Genomic DNA, 15,932 nt, shown 5'->3' on the forward strand with positions numbered 1-15,932 from the left:
CATTAAAACCTATGTAATATCTACTATAATTAGAGTTTGATACAAGTTCTCAATCATCACTAAACTCTCGACAACTGCTCTCGTAGATTTCTCTCAAAAGAAAAATAGTCATGGAGCTCTCTCGTTTTTCCCTTCCCTCCGAATCTTAAAATGAAGTCCACTCTTCTTCTGTTGCCTCTCTGTATCTTTAATCTCCTTATTTATGTCATGTCCTCCGGATTTATGTCCTCCCATCTTCACTTTACGTCCGATCAAGCATTGTCCATTACTAGACCCTCCCTTTTCCCATCCTTCCTAACGCAGCTAACGGACTTTCATCTTATATTAACCTTTGGTGGGCTTTATAATTGTGTTTATTTAACCCCCAACACGAGACATTATTCTTATACATTTACGCATATAGATTTATATTCAGTAATGAAGCTAATAAACAATAAGTGATAAATCTCGCTGCACTTGTCGCGGAAGATCTGCAAATAGGTTGTTGCTTTATTCGGATTTGGACTGCAACATTAAACGCAACCGCACCTGAGAATTTTACGATAAGAAACACAACAATTTATCATATACGCAAGGCATTTTAGAAAGAACATTTGAGTCAAAAATTAAAACTACTATTTTAGGGGGAAAAAAGCTTTTTAATTTTCTAAGAAGTTAGAAACTTAGAGAGTCCTGCAAAAATAAGTATAATTCCGATTAATGGAAAATTGAGATTTGGTATTTAACATGAAAATAACGCATGACAAAAAGTTAAGGAGACATTATAATTTAGAAAAAATCTATAAATTTAGAAAGAATTTATAGCAGCTGGAGTATAGACTCCAGGTGAAGGGAATGAAATATTTTGGCCAAGGTAGACCATGCCAGCGCACCAAAGGGTTATCACTGGAAGACAAATAAAGAAAGAGAAATGAGAGATAAGGAAGAGACAACGGAAATGAGGATGTTAAGACGAATGGATGAGAAGGAAAAATGAGAAATGAGAGAGAAGAGAGAAGGTCAGACACACATGAAAAAAGTTGTCAATTCTCACCACTCCCTAGGGGCATGCAAAAAGAGGGATCAGATAAAAGGAAATAGCCAGACGACCCCATGAGACTTCGGCTTCTTCTTCTTCAACTTCTTCAACCTCGCGACAAGAGTTTCAGTGAGAATATATACTCCAACGAATAGATCTGCGACTTCCATTATATAGTGAGAAATGAGAGACTGTAAAACAATCATATTATATTGGATTTCTTCTCCCCAAACGCCTGTGAACGTAGGAATCATGCCGAACCACGTAAGTCTGTGTATCTCTTTCTCCATTTATTTTTCTTATATTTATTTTCCATTCATGATCATGGATATACGCATCGTTGCCGTACAACCGCACTTGGTCACTGCCAGGGGCTCTAGACGACATCGATCGAGGCCCGAATCGCCACAGTGGGTTGGGAATGATTATTTCTTCCCTTCCGGTCTGTTATGCGATTTTTTCGACATTAATAGAGACTCTAGGGATCCTACGAATTTTACTAAACACACTGTCCTCGGTTCGAGGAATAGAGAGATGTCTAGTAGGAAGTGGGGAAGGAGAAACAGAGGAAGATGAATTTGGAGGGAGGGTGGAGAAGAGACTCCTTGGCTCGCAGTACTGCATGTAGAACACGTATGGTAACTGGTAAGTATCATTATCATCGGATGGAAGTCTCCTCGTACCATTCTGTCCACAACTCTCATGAAGTTTAGTTTGTTGTGTTCTTTGATGTTTGATCAAAAAGAAGAAATTACCATTTATAAATTCTAAGTCCTTGTTTGGATAGCAAAAGTCTCTCATTCTATGTTATCTTATTTCATCACATCGTAATATTCAAATACCACAAATACAAACACTCAATTTCAAATTTTCAACTTGTTTATCTAATCATTATTTAATTATTATAATTTTTCTAAACTTTTAAATAAAACATAAAAAACAATTCAACTTTTTCAAATCTTAAAATAAAATTATATTAAAAAATTATATTCTAATAATATTTTAATTTAATAATATTTTTATTCAAATTTTTCTTGCTCCTTTCTCAAAACTCTATAAAATATCTTAATTCAAAGGGTAGTGTTAGTGTGCCACCCAGCTTTGACCGCTGGGCATGCCCACTAGTATAAATTTTACTTTTTATTTTTTCTTCTTCTATTTTTCTTTACATTTTTTTAACATATTTAAATATTTTTAAAATATAAAAAAAATATACCGATATACTAATAATCACTTCCTAATCAATAAGTAAAAGAAAAAAAAATTAAAAAAATTAAATGCATGAGCGGTCAGAATGAGGCAGTATAGTAGTATTATTCTAACTCAAAATCATTTCAATATTATATATTCACAAATTATTTTACTCTTATTTACAAATCATCTCATCTTATTTTACTATCCAAAGCAAGCTTAAATGTATGAATGAATTGTCAATCAACATGAACACAATCAAAACCATGAATATTTAATTTATAGGTCTGAACCAATAATGGATAGAGAAATGATAGTTGCAGTCGTGTGTATGCAAACGTCGTACAACCACTTTGAAAAAAATGAATAAATACGGGACCCACAAGAAATAATAATAATTTTTTAATAATAGACATACTCTTTTTCAAAGCGACTGTACGGCGTTTGCGCACTCCACGACTGCATGTAGCATTACTCTAATGGATATGCATTAATATTAAGGATTGTGCTAGTGGGCTGCCCAGGGGTAATAGTTAGGCATACAGCTAGTTTATTTTTTATTTTCCTTTCATTTTTTTCAATAATTTTTTAATATCCTGAATCATTAAGAAAAAAATAAAAAAATACATAACTTTACCAATAAGCACTTCTATAACCATTAAGTAAAAAATTAAAAAATTAAAATAATTGAGCGTAACTTTGAGGGACTCCACTAACATTTTCCTAATATTAATACAACTACTTTAAAAGTATTGTTTTTGTCAAAAGAGTTGTTTCGAGCATTCTCCAGTTCGCAAGAAGAAATAGTTGAAGACTAGTGAGAACCCGTGAATATGGACGCCGGAGGAGCAACGACAACTCGGGGAGAGGAGCCGCAGGGTGGTGATGGGCCACGAGCAGAAATCATGGCCTTGCCTTTGGAAGAAGAAGAAGCAATGAATGAATGAAAGAAGTCACAAAGAGAAAAAGAGGGCAAGAACTCAGAAATGAGAGTAAGAAATGCGAAAGGGACAAAAGTTCAAAAGAAGAGGGAAAACAAGAACCTGAGGGGCATTAAATAGGAGTTTATATGAGATGATGGTTGAGATGTCTGAGGAATGGAAAGGACGACACCCCAACACACCTCGAAAAATGAAACGGTGCTTAGATTCAAGTCCCTTCACACCGTGTGTAATGAGATTTTAGGGGGTAACTGGGGAGGACATCCCAAACAGTTAGCCTCCACATGGACCTGGGCCTTTGCTCTAGCTTAGAGCATGTTCCATTACCGAAAAACTCAATGTTGTTAGGAGAACCCAGCCCACTGCAAATACCGATTGGGTAACCACCCAGTGGTGATAAAGGATAAGAATGATTATCATTTGAAGTCTAAAAATGGATAAACCTTCATCTCCAGATTTGAATTCGAATAATGGATAACTATTATCACCTAAGGAACAAAGATAGTTCAGGGAGCTCTATATAAGGAAAGAACCAACCTTCATCTTTAGATTTGAATTCGAATAATGGATAACTATTATCACCTAAGGAACAAAGGCAGTTCAGGGAGCTCCATATAAGGAAAGAACCAACCTTCATCTCCAAATTTGAATTCGAATAATGGATAACTATTATCACCTAAGGAACAAAGGCAGTTCAGGGAGCTCATATAAGGAAAGAACCCAAGTACGTAAAGAGGATTAGATTCTTGAGAATTACATTATTATTTTCAGTAATTGACTTAGGCATCGGAGATGTTCCATCGAACCCCAAGCCGTTTACTCTTTAGTTGCGGGTGATCATGAAGGGGTGGCTGTGAAGCACGCCCATAACACTAACACTTTCTTTTATACCTAAATAAAAGATTTTTAAATAAATTGGTTGGATATATAAAAAATTTAATTAAATAAGGATGGAGTATGGAATCGGAAATTAAAATCAAAACCTCTATTATCTCCATCAAAAGTAGTCATGATAAACGGGCCGTTATCACCTATAGACAGCCAGATCCTTTCAAAAACTGCGAGGCCGTATGCAATGAAATGGTTTTCGTCTTTCGATGTGGCGTGCCACTCATTCCTAAGCTCTTATTTTACCCTCTAAACTTTTCCAAACTGATAATCATTTGTCCAATTTTCCAAAAAAGCTACATTTTCCTTTTGCTTTAAAACCAGCCAAAATGGCTAACCTTAAATATCGAAGCTAAGTTTCGGCATATAATTCACTTGGATCTTTCTTTCATAATTCATATGGCCGTAGCCAAGAGAAGGGGCAATGGATTTTGAGTTGCATTTTTTGTAAACTCAACTTGAACAAGGAATCGTATCAAACTTACCCCACAAGACTTAAATGTTGTCAACATATAGTTACCTATCTTATTTGCATTAGTATCTTGTCAAAGATTCTAAGAGTATTATGACAATATTCTGTAAATATTCTAGGTCAAAATATTTTATATGAAAAATACTAAATACAATTATAGAGTATGTAAGCCTCACGCACTCTCATTGAAAAAAGTGGATAAATATAGAATCCATATAAAAAAATGTTATTTTTTTAATAATAGACACCATTCTTTTTCAGATGGAGTACTCCTCGACACTTGCATACTATATGACTATATTTAACATTACTCATTTTATATTTAGGTATTGATTGCATTTCTTTATTACACATGCCTTATTGCAGTATAAATAGGCCACCCTTGTACATTGTTAATACACCTTGAACAGTTAAAGTTTTCTCACATACAGTTTTCTACATGGTATTAGAGATGACACTTTCTTGGTACTTCTAGTCACGACTGTCCATGCCACACCTTTTTGTAATAGCCATTGGTGTTTCCTTACTGTTTTCTTTATAGTCCAACACAATTACAGTCCAACACTGTCCAACACACCTTTTTGTAATAGCCATGTACTTCTCAACAAAATGAAAGTGCATAACGAAAACAATATCACATTCTAGACATTGTAGGAGCCATTCTCATTTCTACTTCTATTCTTGAAAGCTTTTGGGATGAGGCTGCTCTGGCTACTATCTATACCATCAATCACGTGCATTCTCCTACCATTCATAATAAAACTCATTTTGAGCATTTCTATGGAAAGATATTTGATCACTACTTCGAGTATTTGATTATGTATATTATGTTACTCTTCTTCAACAAGAGCACAATAAACTTGAACCAAGCTCTCGCTTTTGTTGTTTTCTTGATTATGACATCACTTAAAAGGATTATTATTAGTATGACCCAACCACTAAACGCCTTTAGGTTTCTCACCATGTGGAGTTATCGGAACACAAAATGTTTGCTAGTGTTTTCGAGTTTGCGCCATCCTTCTCTATACATTCACCTATATTCATTGATCCTTTCATTGCGTTACTTCCTGACTCTTTTGCAGAAATGTCAAGCTCCTTAGGCAATCATATTTTAGCTCCTCTCAACAGATATGACACGTCTAATAGTTCTCCTGCTACATCACATGCCCCAGAGTCCTCTAAGGTATTTGAATCTCGTCGCTCCAATAGGATTAGTGTATCTCCTTCTCACCTTCAAGATTATCATTGTTTTTCTTCTACTCTTAATATTTTCCATGAACCTCACATTTATCGCGAGGCTAGTGCTGATCCTTTTTGGCAGAAAGTTACCTCAGATGAGTTGAATGCCTTACCAAAATTCATAATTGGGACCTGATGGATTTGACTCGTGAAAAAATTACAGTTGGACGTGAATATACAAAATTAAGACATGAGCATATGGATATTTGGAATACTAAAAGGCATGCCTTGTGGCAAAAGGCTTTGTCCAAGAGTATGATATTATTTATGAAGAAACATCTACTCCTCCTATAGCAAGACTTACCTGTATAATATCATTAATTGCAGTAGTAGCTGCTCTTTTTTTTCCTTTTCTTTTTTAAGAAAAAGACAATACCGCAATTTTATTGATAGCCCTCACTTATAATGGAGGAAAACCGTAGTTACAACAAGACACCTGGGGATACATTTAAGCAAAAAAACCAAGCCCAAGCATCAAAATTACTAAGACATCCGGATACAGAACAAAATATCAAAGAAGTACAAGATAAACAAAAACTAGACATTGTAGAACCAACCCTAGACAAAATAATTAGAACCTGCAAGAAAAGTCACAAGCAACTAAGAATAAGACGAAAAAAAACCAAAAAACTACTTACCAGGAACGACATTAGGAGATCCGCAAGTAAGGAAGAGCAATTTTGTCCATACGAAGAAGACATTTGAGACTACTTGGCAGCAAATGATCACCAGACCAATCCGAATTTAAACTACCAGCTTCCCGCTTGGCAAGAAAATTAGCCACGACATTAAATTCCCGAAAAACATGTCTCACAATATACTCCATGCAATTAAAATAAACATGTAATTCGTCTAAAAAATCCTCTAAATACCGGATAGTACAATCACCCTTGATGAGCCAATTAACCTGAAGTTGAGAATCAGTCTCAATCTCAACCCGAGAGAATCCCAATTGGTAGAACCTACGAACACATTCCAACAAACTTCTCATTTCAGCAAAATTATTAGAACCCAAACCCAAAACCATAGAATAAGCCGCAAATAACCTACCACAGTCTTCACGAATAACACCCCCAGCTCCTAACGGTCCCAGATCACTAAAACTACTACCATCAGTATTAAGTTTCACCCAATCCTGAGTAGGCCAGATCCACCTCACCACACGAACTTGCTTAGGTCTAGGTAATAAGATCGGGATTTCCAATCTGTGTAAAATTGCAACATCCTTGGTAGAAATTTTAGAAACTTTCATAATCATGTCCATAATATGGTGAAGCCATAATTTAACAACAAGGCAAACCAACTCAACCATATCAACCTTTTCTTCGTACCAGGCCTTACAACGCCTATCCCAAAGCTTCCAAGAGACAATATATGGGAGAAGGCCAAAAATAATCTGCACCTGGGAAGACTTACCCGCACGACGAAACCAAAATTTCGTTTGGTCTTGCCATGTTTGAAAAACACCCATATGCACTCCAAGCTGAATTGCAACCAACCGCCAAATACGTCTGGCAAAATCCCCGGTACATAGCACATGATTCAGATCCTCTATATTTTTCATAGTACTACAATTACATTTAGAAACCATAAGGATGCCAATCCTTTTAATCCTTTCATCAATGTTCAAACAATTATTAACTGCATTACACATCATAATGGAAGTTTTCTTAGGGAGGTTAATATGCCAAATCCATTGAGCCCAAGGTAAGAAGGTGCCCTAACCCTAATACAATCCCAAACACTTTTAGTATTAAAATTCCCACTATTATCTTTCATCCAAATTAAAACATCTTGCCCCTCATTCCTCCTAGCCAAGAATTGATATAGATCAAAAGCTTTCTGATGACCCACAAGTCTTTCCAATAGCAGAATATCCCACTCATTTTCAATACGACATTCTTTTATTTTCAACAAACGTTTCTCAAGCACTAGGAAATTGCCATTTAGAGGACCTCCCTCCTCCCAATTAGCATAACAAAAAGAAATATTACCCTCTTTCACAATCCATTTAAAACCATTAAGGACATCTGGGATACTACGAACAATAGACTTCCAAAAACAGATCCCCTCATTAGGTACCAAAATGGATAAGTGACTACCTCTAACATACGTACCATAAAAAAAATCTGCTCATAAAGACTGACCCTGCATGAGATGCCAAGAAAATTTCATACTTAAAGCTCTCTGAATGTCCCCAAAATCCTGAATACTCAAACCACCTTCTTTAGTTGGCCTACAAATATGTTTCCAAGATATCCACATCCCCTTACCCTTACCATCAGATTCACCCCAAGAGAAAGAGCTCATAAGCTTATTCAACGCCATGAGCACAACATTAGGAATATGTAACACAACAAGAAGATGAATGGTCATACTAGATAAGACATGACGTAAAAGAATAGTAAGCCCTTCTGCTGAAAGCATTTTCATCTTCCAACCCGCAATGTTCTTATTAACTTTGCCCAGCAACTCACCAAACTGACTAGCCATAAGTCTACCCACCATAGTAGGCACACCCAAATACTTAAGAGAAAAAGACCATTCAGAAAAACCTGTAATACGAATAAGGGAAAGCTTCCTGGAGACAAGAATTTTATTAGAAAAATAAATAGCATTTTTATCCTTATTAAGAACTTGACCCATCCAATCTTCATAAAGTTTCAAAACCTTCATCAAACTTCGCATAAACCTCTTACCACCATTAGCAAAACTAACAATATCATCAGTATACATAAGATGGAAAATAAGAGGGATGCCTCTAGTTTAAGTAAACTGACCAATTTTACCATTCTCAAAGTATTCTTTGAGACTGCGATAGAATACCTCTTGCATAATGATGAACAAATAAGGAGAAAGAGGGTCACTTTGCTTCAAACCACACTCACCTTTAAAGAACCCCAAAGAGGTACCATTCATCATGATTGAATACTAGGATGAGGAGATAGACAACTTAATTTGATCACAAACATGAGAAGAAAAATCAAAATTAGCCAAGACATGTAATAAAAAATTCCAATCCATTCTATCGTAAGCCTTAGACATATCAAGTTTCACCAAAACATTTTCCCAATTAGATCTTTTATAAATAGAGTGGACCATCACCTGAGTTAAAATAATATTCTCAAATATATTACGACCCGGAATAAACGCCCATTGCTCTTGAGAAATCATCTTAGAGAGCAAATTCGTCATACAACCCACTATAATCTTAGCACAAGTCTTATAAATCACCGAACAAAGGCTAATAGGCCTAAATTTATCAAAACCAGAAGGCTTAGCCACCTAAGGGATTAAGACAATAGAAGAAGAAGTGTAAAATTTGGGAAGCGAGCGATTTTGAAAAAAAATCAACAATGGCTTCTAAAATGTTATTTTTAACAATATCGCAACAAACTTTAAAGAAACCAAAACCAAAACCATCTGGGTCAGGACTACTATCAATGGGAATACTAAAAGGTGCATTCTTAACTTCCTCAACAGAATGAGCTCTACAAATAGCTAAGTTCTCCTCACCGGAGATAACCGGAAGAATCAAATCACTTAAATTAGGCACTTCATGATAACTTCTATGACCCAGGAAATTTTGAAAATACTCAACAATATCCTTATGAATGTTTAAAGGAGTATTTAAAACAATGCCATTAGCCAAGCAAATGTCCTCAACCCTATGATGAAACTTGGCATTCAGGCAAGCATGATAAAATTTTGAATTTTAATCCCCATCTTTAAGCCAACTTTTCTTGGCCATATGAGAAATACGAGTGTCCTCTCTACCCATCTAGGTTAATCACTCCAACTTAAACGCCAAGTGATCATTATCATCCTCTTCATTAAAACAAACTTAGAGATGATTTTCCAAATTATCAATATGTTGCTCTAAATCTTTAATAATGATATTAGTCCTACAAAAAACATGCTTATTTTACTCCTTAAGCGCCACCTTAACCCTTTTCAATTTAAAAGATAAATTACAAAGCACAATACCAAGTCCCACTTGCTTCCACACCCCCTCCACAAGACGAAGAAAGTCTAACTGATCAGTCCACATAAACTAGAATCGAAAGGGACTAGGCCCATACCTGAATGGATCTTCATCCATTTGGATCACCAATGGGGAATGATCAGAGATAGTATGAGCCAACACCTGGAAAAAAATATTAGAAAAATAATTAAGAAAATTATAATAAATAAAACATTTATTTAACCGTGCCCAGCTGCGAGCTAGTCCGCCTTGACCATTGCACCAAGTCATTTTCGGTCCTCTATAACTCATGTCCAGCAAAACACAGTTTTGAATGCACAGGTTGAAATATTCTATAGCTGCAAAAGGGCAGGGATGACCACCTATACTTTTTGAATCATCTTTAGTAATATTAAAGTCTTCGCAAATAACCCAGGGAAGATTGCCACTACCAGTAGCCTCCAGATCCTCTCGGATAGCTTTCCTCACAATTCGATTACACTTAGCATATACAATGGTAAGAAGAAAGACATGACCGTTCTCTTCAACTCTCACAATCACGTTTTGATTAAAACCTGTCAACCGTTGAACTAAAACAACCAAATTTCACAACAGCCAAATTTTTTCACTTTGTAATTCATTAGTGATAAAGAACTCACAATTAAACCAACCTAAATAATTAGGAATTTTTTCCTCCAGCAAAAAAGGCTTAGCCAAAGATAAAATATTAGGCCTATAATTTTTTTTGATTTTTCTCAACTGCACCCGAGAAGTACCAACTCCCCTAATATTCTAAAAATTAAAGAGACTTATCATAGATTAAGTTTGGAAGGGCGAATCACTGCCTTAGTAGATCCCATTTTCTGAAACTTACCAACTATATTGCTTGTACCCTCCGAGTCAGTACAATAATCCTTTCACTTATCCCTTTAATCTATCTCTCTCAAATTCAGGTTCTAATTGGGAATTATTAGGCATTTCCATTTCATCAACATTCTCAGCAGCCATGGTCTGATCCTCTGATATAATCAAACTGAACCCATTTGCAACACTATTTAGACTTGCGGGCCATTGCTCACTTTGGGCCTTATGCCCATCAATTCCTCCCGTTGATCCACATGCACAAAGGCATGGGACTCACGCTGGCCCACAAAATGCTTCTCCTGTTGGCCCACTAGCTGCTCTTCTCTCTGGTCAACAGACTTCTCCTCCTGATGGCCCATAAACTGATCTTCACGCTGGCCCACAAACTGTTCCTCCAGTTGGCCCATGAAATGCTCCTCATGCTGTATCTCACAAGGATCATCTTGCACAAACGGAACAACTGCATGCAACTAATGCTGGCCCAGTGCACTTTCAGATCCACTGCATGCAGACCTAAAAGAGATATTAACTCCTACATCATGCAATTCTTGAACAGCCATAGACCCCTGCACATTCTCTTGTTAATTTCTAGAAACATGAGTAACCAGCAGACCCGAATCAATTTCATCATTTTTTCTAGCATCAATGACCCTATCTAGAAAAAAAACTAGTGAATTATCAAAAACCTCCTACACTACAATATCAGTAGCGACCAATTTGGTGCCCTTGACTTCTGGCAGTACATTTTTCATCAACAGTGATCCCTCAACCCCATATTTTTCTCCTTTCTCAACCCAAACTTGGCCCCCATTAGTGTTTTTTTTTTAATTATTATTATTATTATTATTATTATTATCACTACCATCATGACAGGTTCTAGCATTATGTCCCTGACATTTGCAAAAGGAATAGTTTGCAGGCAATGTTTCAAAGATAATCTCTTCCCTCCTACTTCCTTGCATCTTTGGTCTTCCTATCCAAAAATATGAAATAGGATCTTTAGATGAATCAATCTCAAGACATACACGTGTCCCATTTGTTCTGGTCACACAAGTTGTGGAATTATCATGTCGAATATACTTCCCTATCGGCGCCGTAAGAAACTTAAGCACAGACGAATGATAGAAATTGGGTGGAAGTCTAGGAAGAATACCCAACCCAGCACACAAGGAGGTTCAAGATCTTCATGAAGTTCTAGTGTCCAAGCAAATGGTCTATATGGAACCCCATTCACATCTGAATGAAGACGTTTCTCGATTGCTACATGGAAGAAACCACTAGCATACTAGATAGACCTCATCGGTTATGGATGTAGGCTCTCACGGCATCTACGGATGGTCTTTACCGGAGGAACTTGAGCACTATGGAGAAATGAAAAGGCTAGGCAATTTTCTCTAACTCCTCTGTCGAAAACGTAAAACATTATTCGCCATCTATGATTTTTGGTGGATGGAAAGGCACCTCTATCTCTAGCAACGGCTTCGGCACAGCAAATATAAGATCGGCGAACGACCGAGACTGAACTGTCGGAGGCAACAAGGCATCAACGGCTGCCATGCAGATCACGTAAAAGCCTAACAAGCGCAAAACAAAATCGCAACCCTAGCATAACGTTTTCTAAGAAAGGAAACTTTTTTCAATTAATCAGTAGTAGCTGCTCAATGAGAGATACCTGGTTTGAGCATCTAAATACAGTCCAATATGACGAGTCATGAGACTAATTTATCTTTAAAGAAAGTGAATAAATACGATGTGCCAAAAGTTTAGAGAGAAGTGCCTCGACACTCTTCTTGCCAAGTGACCGTCTAAGAAAACGTGTGAAATTGTTTTAAGGTGCCCATCCAAGCAGCAACGCTAACTAGAAGCCAAGGCAAAATCACATTATTGAACTATCATCAACTGGAATACTAATATGTCAAAGTTTCCAGATAAAACAGAGATCTTGGGGGGTAAGATAGGTTCATACATCCAAGAAGCATAATGAAAATTGGTTGAAGGAAGCCGTATAAGCAAATTCCAGGCACAATTATATGTCTGCTTAGTAAAGTATTTTTTTAGAAGATGATGAAATTCTAGTTTTTTTTAATAAAGTCTCTCTCTCTCTTTTTTCTTCTTCGGAAGAATACCTTTTATCTCGAAAGACATTTATATTTAGGTACAGTTTAGATAGTGAATTATGATGAGATGAAAATTAAATAAAATATTATTTTTTAATATTATTATTATTTTAAAATTTAAAAAAATTAAATTATTTATCATATTTTATATAAAAATTTAAAAAAATTATAATAATAGAATGAAATGAAATAAAATATTTTCACCGTCTTATATCATTGATTTAAATGTCACCATGAATAATATTTTTATGTACGGACTTGTAAGAACCATTGGACACCATTACCTTATCAGTTCATTCTTTTTTATCCTTTACAAAAGACGAACGTTTCATTACACTCTCTTTCTTGGGTTTGGTTCCACATGCTTTTAAAGACATGGAGTACTTGATTAGAGGGCTGCACGTGCAGTTACAGTTGAAATTAGCCTTTTGACGAGATTCAACTGACCTGTACGAGTTGTAATGGCTAAGAAAATGGATGGTTCCTGATCATCAAATTCCAACTAGACAAGACAGAGGAAGACTCCAGCAGCTTCACCTGAACTGAAAAATAATATTCGTCGTTTCTTTTATTGTCTTGTTGTAGTGTTACACGTACATTAACTTTACTCAATAATTTTACTCCATGGGAAATGCTTTGTATCCCGAAGATTCTACTGACAATAAAATGTTGCGAATATTTTAAAAAATATATTTAAAGAAATAAAAAATATTATTGAAAAAAAAATATTTAACCTTCTGAGAGAATTTGTCAAGAGTGTAACCCGACTCTTCCTCTATATAGTTTGTTTAAAGTAAAATTCATCCATGTATTTGTAATTATCCTTTTTACTCTCACAAAAATCGCCCAATAATTTTGGAACGGGAGAAAGAGTTGTTCTCGACTCACAGGAATGATTTTGGTCTCGGTGATACAGTCTGAAGCCTACAATGGCAGTTTGGGACATCGATATATATAATACCATTGTATACATCCATAATAGTAAATAAAGAAAATTGATAGGAAATTTAAATAGAGAATGAAATATACGAATTTATATGATTTGGCATAGAACCTACATTTACAGGTCGTTTGGAGAGTAAACCCACTATGATTGGAGTATTTACAGTCTCTTATGATTTCTTGTACATCACTATACAATAGGGTTGGTGAGCCCTTTTTAGCCTAGAAAAGATGGTCTATCTAGAGTCTCTTGCGAAGAGATCTGTAGAAGATCCTTCAGTCCTCTAGCCCGAATTTTCAAAAACATGCTTTAGGCTTCATTTGTTTTTAGATATGATAGGAGAGTTGACACTAAAATTAAAAAATTGAATAAAATATTGATAGAATATATTTTGTAATATTTTTTCTGTTTTGTGATTTGATAAAGTTGAATTATTTATTTTATTTTATGTAAAAATTTGATAAAGTTGTAATGATGAAATATGAGGTTTTCAAGATTTTCAAAGTTTTGAATTTTAGTCTTGAAAGCAAACCAGGCTAGTATATGGTTTTTTTAAAGATATCCTAATATAAAGATAATTTGCCCCCCAAAACATTTTCAAAAATCTCATTTAGTACTTAGTTATCTAGGTTTCTTTTAGTTTTTTAATAATTTTCTCATACTTACACCTATTTTTTGTCATTAATAAAATCTCACGTTTTCCTTTTTTTTTTTTTTAACATCTCATAAGAGGCAAGAAAATATCTTTATCTCTTTTTATAAGCTATTTTGTAAATTTTCAACCTCATTTTTCCTATTTATTTACACTTTTCCTTTCAAGTTCTACTAGCTAGCTTGTTTATATATACTATTATCGAGTTAACAATTAGGAGTGAATGCAACAAATCTCATATAATTATTTCTACTATATTATAAAGACTTTACAATATTAAATCTTAGATTCAATAAAAAAGTTTATCTTTGTTCACTTAATTTTTATCATTTGCTTCAAAAAATCTTACATGGCTATTTCTATCTTAATTTTTATCGTTCACTTAAGTCTGATGGAGCTTAAGTGAGAGATTTAGATGGGTGGCTTTAATAATTTAGTTTGTCCCTAGATAACAACTTTATATAGTTAATGTTAAATGTCGGTGACACACTTTGCTACCTTAAATATCAGTTACTTTTCACCCCTATATACGACACACTTTGCTAATCGCCCCCCAAGTACCAAATACTAATTCCGCCCTTGTCTTTGATCTTAGATAACTTCTTATATTGGATCCTTGAGAGTGAAGAATATCATATTTATGTCACTTCATGTCCTTGGGAGTAAAGAATGACGGCTTTATGTCACTTCATCATCTTTATTTATATGTCTGACTTACTTTCCTCATGTCTATCTATTTGTCTTATCTTATCTCTTTCTTATTTTTTTCCTTTGCTTCTTGTTGATAGATTTATAGTCGAGCTTGGTGGGTCTTAGGCATGGTGTATCTACCACCAACAACTCTTTCTATTAAATTTAATAATTAATATTAACAACGTTAAATTAACATGTGCCTCTTGACAAGTGAAATCGATACCACCTGCTTAAAAAAGTTGAAAAAATAATTATCTCCAAGCCTTTCATAATATATATAGCTAGCAAATTTGGGTAGCGTTTCCATCCCGCTACTTGGCCACCCGTGGTGGTCAAAGTCGATGTTAAATGCAAAAATAATCTTTGTTTTTTTAGATAGAATGTAAAATCAATACAGGTTAATCAATACATGTAAAATCAATATTTGTTAATATTGGTCACAGGTCAGTGCAGTCTTAGTCTAGCAATAGTTACGAAGGACATGGTTTACTTGTATTGTAGAAATGCGTAGACTTCCTACTTTCGTACGCATGAAAGAGAGGGCAAAAGAAACAAGATCCGTTCAATGTGGGAATTGAAGATTAGTAGTTAGTACATCCTGCATGCAATATTCACCATATTTTCACCTTATATGGTGAAAACTAGCTTGCCGACCCTTTTCTACAAAAGTTCCAACAATGGTCATCGGCTCGCATACAAAACAAAACGTACATGAGCCAGCTTGTTTAAAGGACTGCTGTCATATTCCAAAGGGATAGTAACTCCAGTACCGACCCTTTCATCCACAATTCTTTGTATTGGACACAGGCAGGTTTTGACTCATGATACTTGTAAGGAGATTTTCCCCACAAAGCCAAAAAGGTCCTATCAAGCCTGCCCAGAGCATAAAGCCATGAACCCGATCCATTTGAAGGCTCATATATACATAACCTGTAGGAGAGAAGGTGTTA

Source organism: Juglans microcarpa x Juglans regia, chromosome 1S (genome assembly GCF_004785595.1).
Source record: "Juglans microcarpa x Juglans regia isolate MS1-56 chromosome 1S, Jm3101_v1.0, whole genome shotgun sequence".
Classification (NCBI taxonomy): domain Eukaryota; kingdom Viridiplantae; phylum Streptophyta; class Magnoliopsida; order Fagales; family Juglandaceae; genus Juglans; species Juglans microcarpa x Juglans regia.